This window comes from Phodopus roborovskii, unplaced genomic scaffold (genome assembly GCF_943737965.1).
Source record: "Phodopus roborovskii unplaced genomic scaffold, PHOROB, whole genome shotgun sequence".
Classification (NCBI taxonomy): Eukaryota; Metazoa; Chordata; class Mammalia; order Rodentia; family Cricetidae; genus Phodopus; species Phodopus roborovskii.
The window spans coordinates 593,990-617,171 of NW_026126574.1; the positions used below are offsets into that span (position 1 = coordinate 593,990).

A 23,182-nucleotide genomic window follows, 5' to 3' on the forward strand; every position below is an offset into this window, starting at 1 on the left:
CTCTTTACTACCACCACCTGCCACACCAAAGACCTTTCCAGTGCCTACTTTTGTCATTGGGAAAAAGAGAGAAATAAAAGATCTCTCTGGTCGATGTTCCAAGTGATGTCTAAGGCTCTTCAGAGGTGTCTGCACCTCTTTGGAAGGATCGAAAGAAGTCCTTCAATTCCATGAGCTCGGCTTGTTAGTACAGGAAGGAACTCTCAGTCTGGATAACCTTGATCCACTTTATTATGATTAAAAAAAGAAAAGAAAACAAATTCACATAATGGATGAATAACAGCCATTAATATGGAGTGTTTTCAGTTATACACTGCTCTGTGTGACTTATGTACATTTTAGAAATCATTACTATACAGAGGTGAAGGTGGCTGTGAGTGATGTTTGTAGAAAAGTTACAGTTCCTTGTACCCTTGTGGATCATCTGACACTGAAACCCCAGGGATGGGAATGTCTGTTCAGATTCCTTGTACAGTTTAGAGTTGCCACAGCCCACTGTGAGGAACCTTTGCAATCCCAACAAAACTCTCCCTTAGTGGACACTAAATCCCGGTAGTATTTACAGTGTAGTACAGTGTAGTAATACAAAAATTACACACTCACTGTGGCTTCAATGAGATGAATTGTAATGTGTTGCCCTAGATGCTTCAAAAACCTCTGACACTGGATGAAAAGCAATTAGTATCTTGTTTTCTTTTGAGAAAAAAAAACAAAAATAACAACAAAACAAACAAACAAACAAACAAAACCGAAGTGCTTGTTTGGCTCCTCAAGGTTATGGTCAAGTTTCTAACGACAGCTTACCTTGAATTCTAGGGCTTCCTAGAGTCTAGGTGACAATGATCTTCAGTACTGGCCTTAACCCCTGACAACAAGAAGGCTACAACTTGTAGTCTTCAGATGGCAAATAATGGAGGGAGTCTTCTAAGGGATGCGGTCCCCTCCCCAAGGTAGTCTTCTTTTTCTAAGCTCCCTAATCCTCTTTACAGATTCAGGAGGTCCCAGACCTGCACTCCAGCCAAGGTGTCCCCACCAGCAGGCAGCAACTGTGAAACAGATAGTGGCTGACTTCCGTCCCTGGGAGGTCCATTCTTAGACCACTGGGGATGAACCTCCCCTCTTGAGGCAATTCCAGATGAAAATCCCCAGGGCCAGCAGGGTGATGCACATGGCAGATGAAGCCACCAGCAAACCGATGACAGCTAGTGCATGTGGGGGATAATCCTTGGTCACCAGCTGCCCCTGGGAGAAGAGATTGAGCATCAGGGGAAGGTCCCTCCTATCAAGTCCAAAAGAACTGTTCGCCCAAGCCTTCTATGAAGGGGAAGAGGCTAAAGAGTGAAGACTGTGGTGTCTACTACCCTGCAATTCAGAAAAACCACGAAGAAAGGTAATTCTGACCTTTGCGAGCATATGTGAGAGAATGTGTGTGAAGCCTATCCTGGAATGCCATAGAAACAATTTTTCTAGTACTTTATTCTAGAGCCCTAAATGTTATGTAACCTTCAGCACAGACTAATGGTTTCTGTGGTGGTAGAAATGTTCTGTATTAATATGTACAGTGTGGCACACCAGAGCATACTGGTACTTCTAGGGAAAGGCCCACTGTGATGCTTTGGGGCATGCTCTCTCCATGCATCATGGTTAAAAACTCACAGCCCACTTCTGCTGTGCTAAATTGAGCATCTGTGAAATACTCGAAGTTCCCATGCCATCACATGGAACCTTCTCACAGCACAGCAATAGTCCCTTGTGTTCTGAGTGACTGTGTGGTCTCTGCCTTATTTCCCAGCCCTGCAGGAACATCGGGTACGTGAGTGCCATCCCAGGCTTGGTACTGCAGTGTCCCTGTGAGGATATAGTCACTCAGGTAGAAGACATAGAGGCTGATGATGAGTACTGGACTCACAAACGCCCACATGGCCTTCCAGTACCAGTTGAGGGAGCGGCAAGTCATGGCCTGAAGGTCACTTTCAAATCTGTTGGGAGTACAGAGAAAGACAGATTAATTCGTGCTCTAGAGGGAGGGACTCTAGTTTGCATACCTTCTGCCCTTGGGAAGATGCTGTTCTGGTTTGATGTTTGAATGTGACCCCAACCCATCTGATCCTCTCTCGGGGAGCTGTTGAGGTAAAGGGAAAAGGGCTGAGGCTGCCTGAGGAAGGATGACCAATGAAGAACTGGTCATGAGACATCATCTCCCCGGTGTTGGCCTTCAGAGGTCCCAGGTGTGGACCAGAGGATAGTTCCCAGAGAAGGTGGGGGAGGGGGTGCCAGCCCTCTCAGTCCACAGGGCTAGGGTGAGATTCCCTCTGCCCACCCACTCTGTCCATCAGTGATGGTTCCGAGTATACTCTACTGCCTCCTAGAGATGGTCACTCTGTGCTTGGAAGGGCCTGGCCTTGGCATGGGAGAGCAGGCAGAGTTAGAGCAGGAACAAAGCTGCTAGGCTGAAACTCAAGACCACCCTCTACCTTCTCATTGTGGATATATTCTATAATAATGGCTGAAAGTCTGGAAATGCTGAAGATATCAACAACGTAGCTCCTGAGACTGTGAGAAGTGGACTTAAATGTGGTGTGGGGCCCTAGATAAGGATAGGTTTGGGAAGAAACTACAATTTACATAGATGCTCTCACATGCCAGGCTCTGGTCATGTACCAGAGCAGATTAAGCCTCCAAGGTAGTAGTCAGAGATCCCTTATATACTGGGGGTGCTAGGGCTTAGTGTTGTCAGATAACTGCACAACATGGCAGAGTCAATATTTGACTCCAGGTTTTTTACTGACTTCCTAAGGCTTTCCATGGTGCCTCTGAATTCATAGTAGCCCTTCCCACTGCCATACCATACAATATCAGCCACTGGGAGGCTCCCTCAGGAGAGGATTAAGTGCTGGACTGGGAGCTACATGCATTTGTACTGTGGACCACAGAGACCCAAATTCAGAAAAAAAAAATACCAGGTGCTATCAGGCTTCGAGTCTAGGAACAGGGAAGAGGACGCTTCCCACATGATAACTAGGACATGTGATCAGACATGACATTATCTATCCTGGATATAGAGCCATCGGAGGCACAGGAGGGTTCTCATGATCCTGGCTGGGTGGCAAGATGTTGAAATTAAAAATGGGTCTCTTTGGTGCACATTACATGTGCATACAGCTCCTAGAACAACTTACCCAAGTGGAACTGAGTATTACCCTAGCAGGAGCACAGCTATACCAATGCAGCCCTTCTGGAGTTGTCTTAGAATCACACGGCCCCTAATTAGACCCTTCCACTGATTGTCTTTCATTTTGCCACCCACCCATGCCCCGCCTCCACTGCTTGGTGTCCTGACCTGAAATGGCCTCCTTGGGCAGGTAGCTGGAGATGACCTTGCTGTCCATCAGAGGGGTGAGGATGGCCGCTGTGTTTCCAAGCATGCTCCCCAAACCCAGCATCAGCAGCATGAGAACTGACCAGAGCTGGGACACTTCCATGTTTTAATGGCCTCAGTGTAGATGATGAAGGCCAGGCCCGTGCCCTGGACAGCCTGCTGATGATTAAAAGACACCAGATACACATGTGAGTCAGAGGGGACAAGAATGGAACGCCATAGTTCGGATGTGGAATGTCTATCCTCCGTGTCTTGCTGCACTCTTAGAGGTGTGTAACTGTAACACCAAAAATAAAAACCCAGAGACAGATATTGGGGTTCAAGCTTCAAGCTGAGGTCAGAGAAGCAAAGCAGCTGAGCCACTAGGTCTTACATCTACCTCAGTCCAAAAGGGGGCGATCCTGTTTCCACAAGGTCTCCAGCAAATCTCAGACTGCTGCCTATCCTCAGGATGGCTAGAGATTAAATCTCACAATGCTGCCTGAGACACTGGATTCCTATCTTTTATATGCCTCTCTAGAGCAGGGATTAAAGGCATGAGCTCGGTTAAATCTTTTAGGCTGATTCACTCTAGTGTATCCTTGGGAGGTCTTGCACTCACAGAAATCCACCCAAAAGCATGTGCCACCACTGCCTGGCTAGCTAGAATGGTTTCTGGGATTAAAGGTATGTATCACCATTGCCTGACCTCTATAGCTTGTGGCTGGCTTTGCTTTCTGAATCCTCAGGCGAGCTTTGATATGTCATAAGTAATATATCACCACATATAACTTTCAGAGCTGGGCTCTCACTGGAGAGTAGATCATTGGGTGTCTTGAGATTTTATAGCCCGCTGTCACTTCCTGTCTGTTCTTTGCTTCCTTGTCCATCAATAGTTAAAGTCTTAGGCTCATGAGTCTATTGTCATGAATTGTACAATCCTTCTCCACCATGATAGATTGTACCTTTCATTCCAGAAATAAAATAAGTGCCTCACTCATGACCATGTTAGGTATTTGGTTATAGCAACACAATTTTGTATTGACTGATACAAAAATGTAAATAAGCTAAATGGTGTAAGCACAGTGGGAATAGTAGGCTTCAGGAGCAGATAAGGATAACATGGCACTGAAAATTTTAAGTGAATATAAGATATCACACAACAATTATTTCACTATTATTAGCAGGAGCCATCAATTCTAAACAATGTCAGTGTTAAAATACTCCCTACTGGGGTACTCTGATCTCACTTTCCTGCCCATGACTACCACCGAAAGCACCACATTGTAGACAATTAGAATGAATGACTTAAAAAAATAGTGTTTTCAATGATTAACATAATTATTGGTTTAAAAGGTCACTGTAATGTTAATATTGGATTAGATATGGCTAAAGAGAGAATTAGTGGACAGGGAGTCATTTCTCAGTGTAATTCTGTTCAATCAAAAGTAGTTTGACCTAAAGATGCACTTAAATTGGACTAATGGTGTCTTTGTACACTGTGAACCTTAAGCTAATCACATCAGCCAGCCTCTAAGAGCCAGGTAGCCAATGGCTTAAAACAAGGTTCAAAGAAAGCAAATATAAGTTTTACCCACTGAGCACTCTGTATACTTCTTTTCTTTTTAAAATTTTATTTTATATGAATTTGTGTTTTGCTCGCATGCATGTGGTGTGTGTTTGTGTATGTGTGTGTGTGTGTGTGTGTGTGTGTGAGAGAGAGAGAGAGAGAGAGAGAGAGAGAGAGAGAGAGAGAGAGAGATCCTTTGGAGCTTGAGTTACTGGGTGCTGAGAATTGAACCCATGTCCTCTGGAAAAGCGGATAGTTTTCTGAACCACTGAGCCATCTCTCCAGCCCCCTCATTTCCACTTTCTATATATAATTTTCTTTTCTTTTGATATCCTGTACATGAGGGTAGAACATGCTGCATTTCATTTTGCCCAGTATGTTTTCTAACTACAGAATCAAGCCAATTAAGATCTATGAAAATAATTCTGTCTTACTTTTCTGTTGTTGTGACAAAATGCCATGACCAAGGCCACAGAAAAGAAAGTGTTTAATTTGGGGTGCATGGTTACAGAGGGTTGGAGTCCATGGCCATCATGGAGAGAACATGGCAGCTGGCGGGCAGGCATGGTGTTAGCCCATGAGCGCTTATATCCCTTTCTGCAAACACGAAACAGAGGGAGCTATTTGGGAATGGCCTGGGTTTCTGAAACCTCAGGCCCAGTGCCAGCATCAGAACTCCTCCAAATAGGCCACACTTCTTAATCCTTCCCAAAGAACTCTACCAAATGGGGGGCAAGTATTCAAACATATGCACATATGGGGGTCATTCTCATTCAAACCACCACACCCCACACCTTGTCTGCTATAGGCTTGTGACCATATCATAATGCGAAATAACTTTCGTCCAACTCTAATAGTCCCCACAGTCTTTCATAGTGTGAACACTATTTTAAGTTTCTTCTGAGACCCAAGGCAACTTTTAATTATAACTCCTTGTAAAATCAAAAATTAAATTATATATCTCAATGTAAAACAGCATAGAATATACATTACCATTTCAAAAGGGAGGAATGGTAATATAGTTAGAAAATACTGGACCAAGGCATGACAGAAATCCAGCGGGGCAATCTTCAAATCCTGTATCTCTAATCTGTTGCTAATAGGCAAATGGAAATTCAGGAGGGCAAACTCCAAATCCTATAGCTCTAATCTGCTGCCAATGGGCTTAGATGACTCTTCCCTTCAAGTTCTGCTGGCTACAACATGTGTCTTTCTCTCTTGATTTGGTCCCAAGCTTCTTGGTAAGTATTTCCTATGATTTTGACATCTCCAACATCTTGAAGTCTCCAAGCCAATCCAGGATTCATTTTTATAAATTCACATATAGCTTCTCTGGTTTTCTTGAAGGGATTCCCATGCCAAACACCTTGCTTCAGAGGCTTTTCTTAACTGCAGAGTAAGATTCCACAACTCCTTACTCCTGTATCATTCAGGGATCTAAAGTCAGAATGATCTGGCCAATGAAGCCAAGTTCAGCCATTTGGGTTGGAGCCTGTTCCCCTTCTTGAATTATATTCGCATAATATTTTCCCCCATTGCAGCTTTATAGAAATACAAAAGGCATTTCCTTTATACAAGTTTTAGGGTTAGCTGGGTGGGGTCTTCACCCAAAGACAACACTCCCTTTATTCCGCTTCACACCAGGCCTCTCCTTATCTCTTTCAGTACAGACATCAAATTTCTTGGTGCTTTTTCCCCTCCTCAAACTATACATTTTGTGTTTCTTTTTGCCCTGCTTATTATTTTTTATGGTAGCTCTGCATGAATGTGATTACTAATAACCATGCAACAGAGTTAATATTAGGCTGTTTTGAAATTTCCTCTGCCTATAAAATTAGTCCAACTATTTAAATATGCTATCAGGCAGAAAGCATCCTCATTTTTTCCCCAAGCACCACAAGAATGGTTTCTAACACTGTCACTAATATTGTTGCCCTCTGAAGTTTCTTGAGCTGAGCATCCATAACCCTCAATGATCTTAGCACTGTTGTCTCCAAGCTCTTACTAGGATGTCCATTCAGCCCTGCTTATAGCAGTCAACAGCTTTTCTAATCCAATTTCCCCAGGTTTTCCATATTCTTTCCAAAAGCAGCATGGCCAGCTTCCTGTCACAGCAATACCCCACCCCTTAGTACCAACTTTTGTCTTCCTCACTTTCCTGTTGTCACGACAAAACACTATGACCAAGGCAACTTATGAAAAAGAAAGTGTTTAATTTGGGGCTGCAGAAGGTTAAAATCCATGATCATCATGAGGAAAGCATAGCAGCATGCAGCAGGCAGGCAGGCAGGCAGGCAGGCATGCAGGCAGCAGGCATGCAGGCAGGCAACAGCCAGGCAGGCAGGCAGGCATGGAGGCAGCAGGCATGCAGGCAGGCAACAGCCAGGTAGGCAGGCAGGCAGGCAGGCAGACACACCTCTTCCAACAAGGCCACCCATCTTAATCCTTCCTAAACAGTTCTACAAGCTAGGGAACAAGTATTTAAACATGTGAGTTTATGGGGCCATTCTCATTAAACCACCTCAGATTCCCTTTGAACAACATAGAAGGAAACCCAAAGAAATGATGACATGGAAAAGGTAATATGCAATCAAAAAGTTATAAGACCTGTGGAATAGGAGGGAAAAGATTAACATAAATCTAAATGAAGATCTTCAAGGAGAAAAGAGCATTCATTGACTGCTCTGCCAAAGGACCTAGGTTCAATTCCCAGTACTCACAGTTTCTTACAAAGTGGCTAACTCTGATTCCAGAGATCTGACAGCATTTTCCGACTCCTATGGGCACTGGGAATGCATATGGTTCATGTAGACAAAATACACATAAAACAATGTTTAAAAAGACTCTTATACATTGCCAGGCAGTGATAGAATACGCCTTTAATCCCAGCAATCAGGAAGCAGAGGCAGGCAGATCTCTGAGTTTGAGGCCAGCCTGGTCTACAGAGGGAGTTCCAGGAGAGTCTAGGTTACACCGAAAAAGCCTGCCTCAAAAAGAAGCAAGCAAGTAAACAAGCAGACAAATAAAAAATAAGAAATACAGAATGAAAGAGAAAAAACAAATGGGGCCAAATACAGATGTTTATATGGAAGCAAAATCTAACAAAGTTTAATGTCCTTAAAACTTGCCCTGTCCAGGCATGATGGCTCACACCTTTAATCCCAGAACTCAGGAGGCAGAGTCAGTCAGATCACTGTGAGTTCAAGGCCAGCCTGGTCTACAAAACAAGTTTTAGGACAGCCAGGGCTGTTATACAGAGAAACTCTGTCTTGAGCACACATCCTTCTCCTCCCCCCAGATAAACAAACTTGCCTTATAGAACAATACTTTAAAAGAAGATTTATTTAGTTATATGTATATGTACATGTATATGTATATGTACATGTTTGTGTACCATGTCTGTGCAGGTGCCCACAAGGCCAGAAGGAAACATCGGATTCTCTGGAGTTGACTTTGAAGTACTTGATGTGAGTGTTGGGAACTAAACTCCGGTCTTCTTGAAGAAGCTTTTCTAACTGCTGAACCATCTCTTTAGCCCCACAGGAAGGTATTTTAAAGCTAGTTCCTCTCTCCCAAAGATAGCTGGAATGCAAGAAAGAGTATTTACAAATAAAATTGTGTGTGTGTGTGTGTGTGTGTGTGTGTGTATGTGTGTGTGTGTCCATCCCTGGGGCCAGAGACTGATCTCAGGGCCTTGTGCATCCTACGTTTGCAGTATTTAGAAAGTTATAGGCTCAAAGGGCCTGAACTGCATGACAATAATGTTTAAAATGGAAGAGGGGAACCAGGTCTGGCACACACCTTTCATCCCAGCACTCAGGAGGCAGAGGTGGGAAGATCAGGATTTCAATATCATTCTTCTGTCTTTAAAAAAGCAAAGACAGGAAAGACAGGAGAAAATGATCTAAAATTCTTACACTGTTTGAAAGGGAAGTCATAAATACTCTCTAACATTAAGCTGTGTTAAGTTAAATATTAAGAGATTTCAGGAAGGAGATATGAAAGTCCAAATTTCAAACAGTAGAGAATATATAGTAGAAAGGAAAGGAAATAAGAGAGAGAGAGAGAGAGAGAGAGAGAGAGAGAGAGAGAGAGAGAGAGAGAGAGAATGGCAGGAGCAGGGGAAAGAAAGTAATTCTAAAAATATAAAATAAAATAAAATCAGTAATTTAATATCTTGGACATAAAGCTAATCTCAAAAACAAGCGAGGAAAAACTAAGTGTCAGGACCAAAACAAGGGAACTGAATGGATGCCAAAGCTTAGAACAGGAGCCATAGATGCCCAAGTGGGATCTAGATCTCATAGCCTGGGTGTCATCGTCTTGGTGTCTGAATTTTGCAGAAATGGAGGGTCAGGCTATAGATCCTGTAGGCAGGGCTCAGAGCTTTACAATGGTGCTGGTTAGTTTTATGTCAACTTAACACACACTACAGTTATCTGAACGGAGGGGACCACAACTGAGAAGATGCTTCCATAAGCTGCAGGGAATTTTCTTAATTAGTGATGGGGAGTGGAGCAGCCCAATGTGGCTGGTGCCATCCTTGGCCTGGTGGTGCTGAGTTCTTAAAGAACGTAAGCTGATCATGCCATGAGCAAGCCAGTAAGCAGCAACCCTCCGTGGCCTCTACATCAGTTCTTATCTACAGGAATCTACCTTGAATTCCTGATGGAGGTGTAAGCCAAATAAACCCTTTCCTCCCCAACTTGCTTTGGGTCATGGCCTTTCTTCATAGCAACTATAACTCTAACTAGAACAACAAGCAAAAGGAGGAAAGTGTTGTATCTCTCCCTGGACAATGGTAAACACCAGAAAACAAAAAAACAAAACAAAACAAAAAAAATAATAATAAATGGAAAGATCTCCCATGCTCTTGCTTAGGTAGGATTAACATAGTAAAAATGGCAATCTTACCAAAAGCAATCTACAGATTCAATACAATCCCCATTAAAATCCAACCACAATTCTTCACCGACCTTGAAAGGATAATAATCAACTTTATATGGCAAAACAAAAGACCCAGGATAGCCAAAACAACCCTATACAATAAAAGAACTTCAGAAGGCATCACCATTCCTGACTTTAAGCTCTACTACAGAGCTATAGTTCTGAAAACAGCCTGGTATTGGCATAACAATAGACAGGTAGACCAATGGAATCGAATTGAAAATCCTGATATTAATCCATGCACCTATGAACACCTTATTTTTGACAAAACAGCTAAAATTATACAATGGGGCGTGTGGCTGGAACAATTGGATGAGGGTGTGTAGAAGACTGGAGATAGACCGATGTCTGTCGCCATGCACAAAACTCAAGTCCAAATGGATCAAAGACCTCAACATCAATCCAGCCACATTGAACCTCTTAGAAGAGAAAGTAGGAGGTACCCTTGAACAAATTGGTATAGGAGATCGCTTCTTGAATATAACTCCAGGGGCACAGACACTGAAAGAAACAATTAATAAATGTGAACTCTTCAAACTTAGAAACTTCTGTAAGGCAAAGGACACAGTCGACAAGACCAAATGGCAGCCCACAGACTGGGAAAAGATTTTCACTAATCCTTTATCTGACAAAGGGCTGATCTCCAAAATATACAAAGAACTCAAGAAACTAGTCAACAAAACACCAAATAACCCTATTAAAAAATGGGGTACAGAACTGAAGAAACAATTCTCAATGGAGGAAATCAAAAAGGCTGAAAGATACTTAAGAAAATGCTCCACATCCTTAGCTATCAGGGAAATGCAAATCAAAACAACTTTGAGATACCATCTTACCCCTGGCAGAATGGCTAAAATTAGAAACACCAGTGATGACTTATGTTGGAGAGGATGTGGAGAAAGTGGAACACTCCTCCACTGCTGGTGGGAGTGCAAACTTATACAGCCATTTTGGAGATCAGTATGGCAGTTCCTCAGGAAAATGGGAATTACTTTACCACAGGACACGACAATCCCCCTCTTAGGCATATACCCAAAGGATTCACATCCATGCAACAAAGACATCTGTTCAACTATGTTCATAGCAGCACTATTTGTAATAGTAAGAACCTGGAAGCAACCTAGAAGACCCTCAATTGAAGAATGGTTAATGAAGATGTGGCACATCTACACAATGGAATACTACTCTGCAGAAAAAAATAATGGTATCTTGAAATTCGCAGGCAAGTGGATGGCACTTGAAGAAACCATCCTGAATGAGGTAACCCAGTCACAAAAAGAGAAACACAGTATGTACTCACTCATATATGGATTTTAGACCTAGATCAAATGATCACCAGCCTATAATTCACATCACCAAATGAACTAGGATACAAGGTGTATTCTAAGAGATTCATATAAAGTCCCTCACAGAACTGGGAAGGGACAAGTCTCCCAGAGCTCAGGTGAAGTGGGGGAGGATAGCGAATGGAGAGAGAAGTAGGAGAAAATGAGGGGCAGGAGAGGAAAGCATGTGCGACCAGGAAGATTGAGCCTGGTTAGGAATAGAAGATAGGAAAGAGAGAGAGAGAGAGAGAGAGAGAGAGACAGAGAGAGAGAACATAAAAGAGGGAGCCAATATTGGTTTGAAGATAAAATTGAACACAAAGAAAGGTCGAGAGAACTATAAGACTGCTCTCAACTAACAAGTTGAGCTTCCATGGAAAGGCTATCATAAATCCCCTTCCTGGAGAGTGAGATCAACAACTAACTTCTCCATGGAGCCCTCAACTAATGCCTGTTGAAAACAGGATCAAACACCCATATATAAACACTGAGTCGAACTAGAACCCAGATGCAGATGGAGAGGACAAGACCATGCAGCAGAAGCACATAGAGACAGCTTACCTGAACAAGGAGAAGCTGAGGGCCACTAGACTGATAGCTGGGAAGCCAGCATGGGACTGACTCAGGCCCCCCTGATTATGGGTCTCAGCCAGAAGGACTGAGCAGTCTAAGAGACCTCAGACAGTGGAGCCAGGATGTGTCCCTGGTTCACAAAAGAACTTTGCGAACATATCCCCCATGGAGGGATAACTGCCTTAATCTAGAGACAGGAGAGAAGCCCTAGTCCCTACTTCACAGAACCTGTCAGATCTACATGACCCCAACTGGATGGCACTCCCCTACATATGGAATTGGGGAGGGGGGATGGGAGGGGAGGGTGTTTAGAGTGCATGTGAGAGGGCAGAGAGGGTAAAAAGGGAGGGAAGGGGGGAGGGAGGGATTGGGGGAGTGAGCGAGGGAGGGAGCGAGGGAGGGAGAGGGAACTGGGATCGACATGTAAAATAATAAATTAAATTAAAAAAAAATGCTTTGACTCCAAAAATTTAAGTTGAAGGACAAGTTACTGGGGAAAAGGATTGCTATTTTTGTTTCCACTGAAAATGAAAAGATGTGGATTCCTTCCAGACTAATGTGGTTTGATCATGCCAGACCGCCTGAAACAGAGTACAAGCTGATCCTACACTCAAAACAGCTGGACAAAACAGCCCTACAGACTACAGCCAGGATATCTGAATCTTCTTCTAATCCCCCATGACAGAGCCCCTTACCAGCAGGAAGTAGTTTGGAAAGAATGACACCCAAATTCCCAAATATTGTGTATAAATGTTTGTTTTCATTTAATTGGACTTTGTTATATAAAATTACATAAAAAAAGAAAAAAAATGGAAGCATTTAAAATATAAGGAACTATAGGAATCTCATTTAGTTTGGTTCATCAAAATGGAAATCACAAATAGTAATGGTTTTATCAAATATTATTACATATTTCAGAGAGTAAAACATTCCATATAGTTAGATTTACAACACATAAACAAATGATTAAATATTTATTTCACACATGTACAAATGTAAGAAAAAATACACATTTAGCTGTCAAATTGAAGATGATAATAAAAAACCCTTTACATTTTATTTTTGATAGCAAAATGTCTATGTCATAATTCTGAAGGCTTGAATTTTAAAGTTAGGTCAAAGATGCATATATTCGTTTTTTCTTTTGTTTTATAATGTGGGGACCAATCCCAGTGCCTCACATATAGAAGGTAAAATGCTGTCGCTGGGCAGGAGCTTCGCTAAGATGGCTTACCAGCCCAGACTTTTCAGTTACCAGTACACTAACCACTAAACCCAGGCTGGGCTAGGGTCCCAAAGGGCCTAAACGTATAGAGTGAACAGGCTTTGTTGAGGTAAATGAGATAAAACTTAAAACTGGGAAGCCATGTGAAATAAACTTAAATCTGCACTCTACTGAGTGGCCTGAGTTTAAAGGCAAAGCAGGACAGTGACAAAACCAGAAACAGCACATAGCATGAGTGAGAGAAGCATCACACTGATTCTCGAAGCCTGTTTGTTTGTCTTACTGCTTCAGAGATTTTAAGGGCTCATAAACACTTCTGAATTATTATTCAACAAGTAAACACACTACACAGAATATTTCAAAGCCACTACCAACAAAAATAAATAAACAAACAAATCAACTTCTACCCAGTAGTGTATTACTGGTTTCTTAACAAATCTTTTCTTTCTGGCATTAAAGTGAGAAAGGGGGTAGGGAGGATACAACTAAATGGTTTCTAGAAAAAAAAATTTCCATTTAGTGAAAAGTTCTGGTTTCTGACTTCTACAGAACATGCTGGTCCACAAATGATGGAACAGAGGTAATTATGTTGAGCTAAAGAAATACAGGGTGAAAACAGAGTCCTCAAGGAAAGCCCTACAAGAAACTCATGAGTGATCTAACTACAAACAGATGGATGAGAAGAATATGTGTGGGAAATGTTGGCTTGTTACTATAGTTTTTTTCTTCCTTTTCAGAGTCATTCATCTTCTAAGATTGCCTCCCCTGCCTTTTTAGGTACAAATTACCTCACTGCTATTTGTTCCTTTACAATTTTAACAAAGTTTAAGTGAAAATAACAGAGATCAGTGCAGTCTTTTCTGGGAATAAGTTCCTTATTTGTGGAGGTTCACACACATGTGTCATGTTTGCTTTGAGAAATGGGAAAACTTCTTCCATGTTAACATGTGGAGAGTAAATGCTTTCTTTCTGAGGTTTAACTGCCTCATGGTCTTCATTCATTCATCACTGCACTACACACTGCAGGTATGTGTCCTGTTTCTAATACTTTACTTAATGACTGGCCAAAGGAAAAGCACACCAAGAGAAATATTAAAGCTTCTTGTAAACACCATTTCTCTACACATATACAAACCATGACCCAAAGTCCAACCTAGAACCCAGTCACCCACTTTCTGTTGAGTCAAATTTTGAAAGAGTTCTAATTCACATTCAGGCTAAAAGGATATTCTGGAAATAAGTCTAAAGACTGCATGTTCTCTCAGTCCATCTGCTTTCTAAACTGTGAAAGCATAGAATATATATGTCTTTCTCCCACTCATAACATAAACGCTTGACAAGTCAGGATGCAAAAAAAAAAAAAAAAATGACTGCATCTCCATTGACAAACAGCACTCATGATAGAGAGATGCAAAGTTAACTGAGTCTTCAAGGTCACTACAGCCTACTTTCCCTTAATTGATTAAAAATGTTGACTACAGTAGACAGAAAACACATTTTACATGAGTTTATACATTTTGATGATCAAATAGCGTGAATTAATTAGGATCTTAATATTAAAAATAAGAGGTATATTGGTAAATCTTAATAACTTTACTATTTATCTTTACATTAATGGACTGTTACAGTGTTGATGTTACCAGCTTATCTAACATTAAAATGTCCACTCTTAACTCTTTCTACCATGAAGAAACCTCACTGTGCTTGCATGGAGAAAAATCTGGAGCACATGACAGACAGGTGTTTGGGACAACAAAAAACAGTATTACCCCCTTTTTTTATTATTCTTCTTGATCAGAGAACTGAAGAGAAGAATGCTAATCCTAGCATGGCAAGCAAAGCCTAAAAATTAGAAAAATGAAAGAAAGAATAAGACAAAATGCTTCAAAATACATGCCTGACCTGGATGGAGATAACTTGCATGTTCATGTGTAGCAGGTTCTAGACAAAACCTTCAGTGTTTAATGTTCAGATTCATATCTGGAGATAAAATTAAGTCATGATCTCTTTGTTCCTCTTGCTAGCCCAGGAATACCATTACTGCTCATTTTCTACCCCTATTGCAACAGAAGTCAGTAATACTCAAGTCTAGTATTATGCTGGTGACTTGGAATCTACATCAGATCACCTAAGATATCTTCAGACTCCAGATCTGCATTGGTCCCTTGGATCCATGGTAGATCAGTATAATTATAACAATCTTCAGATCATCATGAAGAGCTGACATGACTATGAGTTAAGGGTTAACCAACCTCCATTTTCCAATCAAATGGAACCAAGACGCAAGCAGATGTGGCTATCCTAATATCTAACAGGTTAGATACCAAACCAAAATTAATCAAAAGAGATGAAGACGGTCATTTTGTATTCATCGCAGGAGAAATCCATCAACACAAAGTCTCAGTTCTGAACATCTATGCCCCTAATACAAAGGCACCCACATTCGTAAAAGAAACACTACTAAAACTCAAAGCTCATATAAAACCTCACACACTTATAGTGGGAGACTTCTATACACCACTCTCAACACTAGATAGGATCACAATTCAGAAACTCAACAAAGAAACAAAAGAACTAAAGGAAGTTATGTCTCAACTGGGATTAACGGACATCTATAGAACATTCCATCCAAAGACAAAAGAATATACCTTCTTCTGTGCTCCACATGGAACCTTCTCTAAAATCGACCACATACTAGGTGGCATAATAAACATCAACAGATACAAGAGAATAGGAATAGTCCCCTGTATCTGATCAGACCATCATGTTTTAAAATTGGAATTCAACAACAACACAAATAGCAGAAAACCTGCAAACTCATGGAAACTTAAACAATGTGCAATTGCACCACACCTAGGTCAAAGAAGAAATAAGAAAGAAATTAAGAACTTTCTAATATTCAGTGAGAATGAGGACACAACATACCTGAACTTATGAGACACCTTGAAAGCAGTGCTACAAGGGAAGTTCATTGCACTAAGTGCCCATATGAAGAAAACAGATTATAGTCACATAAGAAAATTAACAGCGCAACTGAAAGTCTAAGAACACAGAGAAGCGTACTCACCACATAAGAATAGATACCAGGAAATAATCAACTTGAGGGCTGAAATCAACAAAATAGAAACCAAGAAAACAATATGAAAAATCAATGCAACAAAGAGTTGGTTTTTTGAGAAAATCAACAAGATAGACAAAACTTTATCCAAACTAACGAAAAAGCAGAGAAAGAACATGCAAATTAACAAATCAGAAACAAAAAGGGGAACATAACAACGGACACAGAGAAAATCCAGACAATTTTAAGGTCATACTTTGAAAATCTGCATTCCACAAAAACTGAAAATTCAAAGGAAATGTACAGATTTTTGCATAACTATCACTTACCAAAATTAAATCAAGAACAGACAACTTAAATAGACCTATAAACCCCAATGAAATAGAAACATACATCAAAAGCCTTCCAACCAAAAATAGTCCAGGGCCAGATGGAGTCAGTGTAGAATTCTACCAGACATTCAAGGAAGAACTAATACTACTACTCCTCAAACTGTTCCACAAAATAGAAACAGAAGGTTCATTGCCAAACTCTTTTTATGAAGCCATAATAACCTTGGTACCCAAGCCTCAGAAAGACACAATTAAGAAAGAAAACTACAGACCAATATCCCTGATGAACATCGATGCAAAAATACTCAATAAAATACTGGCAAACCAAATTCAAGAATACATCAGAGAAACTATCCACCATGACCAAGTAGGCTTCATCCCTGGAATGCAGGGATGGTTTAACATACGAAAAATCTATCAATGTGATCCACCATATAAACAAACAGAAAAAGGAAAACCATATGATTATCTCCTGAGATGCGGAAAAAGCCTTCGACAAAATTCAACACCCTTTCATGGTAAAGGTCTTGGAGAGGTCAGGAATAACAGGAACATACCTAAACATAATAAGAGCAATATACAGCAAACCAACTACCAACATCAAACTGAATGGAGAGAAATTTAAAGCAATTCCTCTAAACCAGGCTACACTTTCTCTCCATATCTGTTCAATATCGTACTAGAAGTTCTGGCTAATGCTATAAGACAGTAAAAGGAGATCAAGGGGATCCAAATTGGAAAGGAAGAAGTCAAACTGTCTCTATTTGCAGATGATATGATCGTTTACATAAGCGACCCAATAAACTCTACCAGGGAACTCCTACAGTGATAAACACCTTCAGCAAACTAGAAGGATACAAGATAAACTAAAAAAAAAAAAAAAATCAGTAGTGCAATTTTTTTCAGACGACAAAGAGACAAAGAAAGAAATCAGAGAAATATCACCCTTTACATTAGCCACAAACAACATAAAGAATATTGGTGTAACACTTACCATACAAGTAAAAGACCTATATAATAAGAACTTTGTGGCTGTAAAGAAAGAAATTAAAGATGATACCAGAAAATGGAAAGATCTCCCATGCTCTTGGATAGGTAGGATAAACATAATAAAAGTGGCAATCTTGCCAAAAGCAATCTATAGATTCAATACATTCCCCATTAAAATCCCACCACAATTCTTCACTGATCTTAAAAGGATAATAATCAACTTTATATGGAAAAACAAAAGACCCAGGATAGACAAAACAACCCTATTCAATAAAAGAACTTCAGGAGGCATCACCATTCCTGACTTTAAGCTCCACTACAGAGCTATAGTTCTGAAAACAGCCTGGTAGTGGCAGAAAAATAGACAGGTAGACCAATGGAATCAAATTAAAAATCATATTAACCCACACACCTATGAACACCTGATTTTTGACAAAACAGCTAAAATTATACAATGGGGCAAAGGCAGCATCTTCAACAAATGGTGCTGGCACAATTGGATGAGGGTGTGTAGAAGACTGAAGATAGACCCATGACTGTCACCATGCACAAAACTCAAGTCCAAATGAGTCAAAGACATCAGCATCAATCCAGCCACATTGAACCTCTTAGAAGAGAAAGTAGGAGGTACCCTTGAACAAGTTGGTATAGTTGACCACTTCTTGAACATAACTCCAGGGGCACAGACACTGAGAGAAATAATTAAAAAATGGGACCTCTTCAAACTTAGAAGCTTCTGTAAGGCAAAGGACACAGTGAACAAGACCAAATGGCAGCCCACATACTGGGAAAAGATTTTCACTAATCCTTTATCTGACAAAGGGCTGATCTCCAAAATATACAAAGAACTCAAGAAACTAGTCAACAAAACACCAAATAACCCTATTAAAAATGGGTTACAGAACTGAAGAAAGAATTCTCAATAGAGGAAATCAAAAATGCTGAAAGACACTTAAGAAAGTGCTCCACATCCTTAACTATCAGGGAACACAAATCTAAACAACTTTGAGATCCCAGCTTACTCCTGCCAGAATGGCTAAAATTAGAAACACCAGTGATGACTCATGTTGGAGAGGATGTGGAGAAAGTGGAACACTCCTCCACTGCTGGTGGGAGTGCAAACTCACACAGCCATTTTGGAAATCAGTATGGCGGTTCCTCAGGAAAATGGGAACTAATTTACCACAGGACCCTGCAATCCCCCTCTTAGGCATATACCCAAATGATGCACATCCATGCAAAAAAGGCATCTGTTCAACTATGTTCATAGCAGCACTGTTTGTAATAGCAAGAACCTGGAAGCAACCTAGATTCCCCTCAATTGAAGAATGGATAATGAAGATGTGGCACATCTACACAATGGAATACTACTCTGCAGAAAAAAATAATGGTATCTTGAAATCCGCAGGCAAGTGGATGGCACTAGAAGAAACCATCCTGAATGAGGTAACCCAGTCACAAAAAGAGGAACATAGAATGTACTCACTCATATATGGATTTTAGACTTAGAGCAAAGGATCACCAGCCTATAATTCACAACACCAGATGAACTAGGATACAAGGTGTATTCTAAGAGATTCATATAAAGTCCCTCACAGAACCGGGAAGGGACAAGTCTCCCAGAGCACAGGGGAAGAATGGAGAGAGAAGTAGGAGAAAACAAGGGGGAGGAAATGAAAAAATGTGCGACCAGGATGATTGAGCTCAGTTAGGAATAGAAGACAGGAGAGAGGAGAGAGAAAGAGAGAGAGAGAGAACATAAAAGAGGGAGCCAATATTGGTTTGAAGATAAAATTGTACACAAAGAAAGGTCTAGAGAACTACAAGACTGCCGCCAACTAACAATTTGAGCTTTCGTTTTAAAGGCTACCATAAATTCCCTTCACGGATAGGGAGATCAACAATTAACTTTCCATGGAGCCCTCAACCAATGCTTGTTGGAAACAGGAGCAAACATCCATACACAAATACTGAGTTGAAGTAGAACCCAGATGCAGATGGAGAGGACAAGACAAGGCTGCAGAAACACAGAGATAGCTTACTTGAATAAGGAGGAGCTAATGGGCCACCAGTCTGATAGCTGGGAAGCCAGCAAGGGACTGTCTCAGGCCCCCCTGAATAGGGGTCTTAGGCAGAAGGACTGAGCAGTCTAAGGGACCTGAGACAGTAGAGCCAGGATGTATCCCTTGTGCACAAAAGGGCCTTACGAACACATCTCCCATGGAGGGATAACTGCCTTAACCTAGAGAGAGGAGAGAAGCCATAGTCCCTACTTCACATGACTTGTCAGACATACATGACTCAAAATAGATGACATTCCCCTACATATGGAATTCGGGTGGGGGGGTATGGGAAGGGAGGGTGATTAGGGTGCCTGTGAGAGGGCAGAGAGGGTAAAAGGGAGGGAGGGAGAGGGAGAGGGGACTGGGATTGACATGTAAAATAATAAATTAAATTAAAAAATGCTTTGACTCCAAAATATAAGTTGAAGGACAAGTTACTGGGGAAAAGGATTTCTATTTTTGTTTCCACAGAAAATGAAAAGCTGTGGATTCCTTCCAGACTAATGTGGTTTAATGAAGCCAGACTGCCTGAAACAGAGTACCAGGTGATCCTACATTCAAAACAGCTGGACAATGCAGACTTACAGACTACAGCCAGGATTTCTGCAACTTCTTAGAATCCCCCAAGACAGTGCCCCTTACCAGCAGGAAGTAGTTTGGAAAGAACGACGCACAAATTCCCAAATATTGTCTATAAATGTTTGTTTTCATTTAAATGGACTTGGTTATAAAAAATAAATAAATAGATAAAAATTTAAAAATATATCATTATGCTCTATAAAACAGAAATATTGTAAGAGTGAATACAGTAACTTCCTTCCACATTTGTCATATATATCCCTCCTCCAACTAGAATGCTTCCATTTGCATTGCTAAACTCACAACGTATTCCTCTGTCTTAGATACCCACCAACTCCCAATCACTCTGAACTGACACACCTGAAATGTGGCTTCCCTTGTAATTCACTACAAAGGGTACTCAATTCTTCCTGAAAGATGGATATTGTTGTTCATTTCTACAGCAGTTAGCAATGAAACGCAAACAAAAAACTCAATGAGGCCACCTGGAGTTCATTGTTGGAGGGAAAAGAAGGGTGATGAAAAAAGTTAGCCAACACAGAGCAGAGAAGAGGGAGAGAAGAGGTATCCATGATGTGGCCATGTTGGACATGCATGTCCTGCCCATAGTTTGGGGGCAAGGTCAGCACAATGCCAAGATTGCAACATATATTCTTTTGATAAGCTGTCTCAAGAGGCTTCCCTCCTCTTCAGTAATAACCCTATCCAGAATTTCCTGTGATAGAGAAAATGGTTGGTAAAGTTCTGGAGCCAATCTGAATAAGGCAAAACTCAACACAACAAAACTAACTAGGATGTTAAAACTCACATAAATTCAAATTTTGCAGAAAGATCTCTAAATAATTAAAATCAGGAAGAGCCTGCGCTATCCCAGTAAGAATGACTAAATATTATTCTTGCTATTTATCATTATGTTTACTCATGATGTAGATTTGAGGAATGCAGATGCCATAAGATATATCTTCTATGGATGTGTTCTGGTGATTGAGTTCATGTCTGCAGGCATATATCATGGTGGTGCAGATGCCTATACCTACTAAGTTTCCCATACAAGCCCCTAAATGTCTGTATGCCTGCTGTCTCAAATAAGGCAGCAACACCCGTACCTCTTGTTCTCACTGCAGAAAGATCAGTGCCACTCAATTTACCCTGATATGATTATTCAGAGCCTCAGCGATTTGCAATAACTATTCCTCATGTATCCCACATGGTTTTATGTTTCCCAAAGGTGAAACTTTAATACCAGCCCTCAGGAGGCAGAGGCATGTAAATGTTTGAGTTCAAGGTCAGCCTGGTCTATAGAATAAATGCCATGGACAGGCACTGCCATACAGAGAAAATGGGTCTTGCAAAAACAGCATAACTTTCATGGGGCTATAATTCAAACCGTGGTATGTGTTTAGTCATTGTCTCCTTGTCTTTTTTCACAGGAATTCCTTGAAAACACAGGATAGCTATGTGGCATTCAGGTACTTGTTTTTGAGAAATTAAGAAAAATCAATAAAGTTTAAGCTGTGCTTATGTACACTGTTGTTTTTATGTAAAAGTTGCATGAAAAATTAAAATTGTTTCAGAGGTTAATTTGTATAAATTAATGTATTTACCGTTCACTTTTTCTAGAACGTTGGCAATGTTCTTCAATAGTAAATTCTTCACAAATGTAGCCTGAAATATAAGACCAGAATATATATCATATATTAATCAAAATAGTACAGAATGTAAGTTAATATATTAAAAAATTCTAAGAACTATGCCTTATTCAACTAATTTTGTGTTTACTTAATTGAAATTAGACAATAGTACCAATAAGCAAGGATACCTGTCCCCTTATTTTCAAGCAAGAAGGTAAATGCAATCTTATCTTTAGCAGTGAGATTTCTCTAAGTGTGCAGCATCACATACTTGTAGACCATTTTCTGGGGAGTATTCAGCAAAGCCCACTCTTCCTGAGTAAAATTGATGTGCACATCATCATAGGTCACTGCATCCTAAAATATCCCATACATGTGTGGATGAGTAAGTGTGATACTCACATTAGAAATGTCTTCTTCTTTTCCAATGTAGTTATAAAATCCTGGTGTTTCTCACACTTACATCATGACATGGTCTTCATGCTGTATTCACCTAGTCATTTTAGAGGGAAATGAATGGGAGTTAAACATGCACCATTTCTTGGCTCTTCAAATTGCTTATAGCCCTGAGAAAGAAATCACAATGAAGAGTCATAAAGGGAGAGGAAAGCTTGCAGAACAACACTACTGAGAACTCATCTGAGAAACTATATCATAGGCCCAGCCTATCACAGCAATACCCCAGGCCCTGGTAGTAACTTCTGTCTTTGTGAGGTTTGTATTGTTGTGAAGAGACAACAAGGGCCCTGACAACTTTTAAAAACAAAACAAGAATAAACAATAAAATCATTTAATTGAGGAGTCCCAGTTAAAATTTCAGAGGTTCAATTAATCATCATTATGGCAGCATGCAGGCAGCTATGGTTCTGGTAGTTATAGTCCTAAAAGCTTAAGACAGTGGCAACAGGAAGTTGACTAATAACACTGTGCAACACCCTGAAGATAAGAAACCTCAATTTTGTGACCCATAGAGTCATACTTCATCTAACAGTGAAAAGCCAACTCTAAAGAAAAAAAAAAAAAGGTACACTTCCTCCTACTGTCACTCATATGTTCACAGACTATGGACTGAGAGCTACGGAAACTTCATGACACCAAACTAGACTCCCTGAATGTGGGTGACATTTATGCGATGATATGTTGATGGTCCCCTGTCAGTGAAATCAGGATCCATCGCAGGTGCATGAACTGGCTTTTTCGAGGCCACTCCCTGTGGTGGCATAATTTGATCATTCTTGATACATGATGGAGTGCCTTACTTCTTTCTCAGCTTGGTTTGTCAGAGTTAGTAGACTATTGAAAATAGGTCTTTTCCCTTTGAGGAGTAGATGGGGGATAGAAAAAGAAAAGATACTTTTCTAGATTAGGCCTTGCCTATTATCTAACATCTAACCCTCCTTCATCCACCCCAGTTTTGAGATCACAGTGTCTAATGTCATGCATGGGCTTCTCAAATTTTTAGGAAGTTTTGAATGAAAAACCATTTTGAATGAAATACAGAAAAATTTTAAAAACTGACTCTTTAAAGAAA

The 23,182-nt window shown here is 40.5% G+C and overlaps 1 long non-coding RNA gene across 1 annotated transcript; it reads right to left on the reverse strand.

The window, feature by feature from the left end:
- Positions 1-761: 761 nt before the first annotated feature.
- Positions 762-23,182, reverse strand: LOC127235932 (uncharacterized). The gene is made up of 4 exons (XR_007835745.1): positions 22,054-23,182; positions 21,625-21,685; positions 3,341-3,538; positions 762-1,979 (listed from the first exon to the last, which is right to left on the reverse strand). It is a non-coding gene; the product is annotated as an uncharacterized LOC127235932 (long non-coding RNA).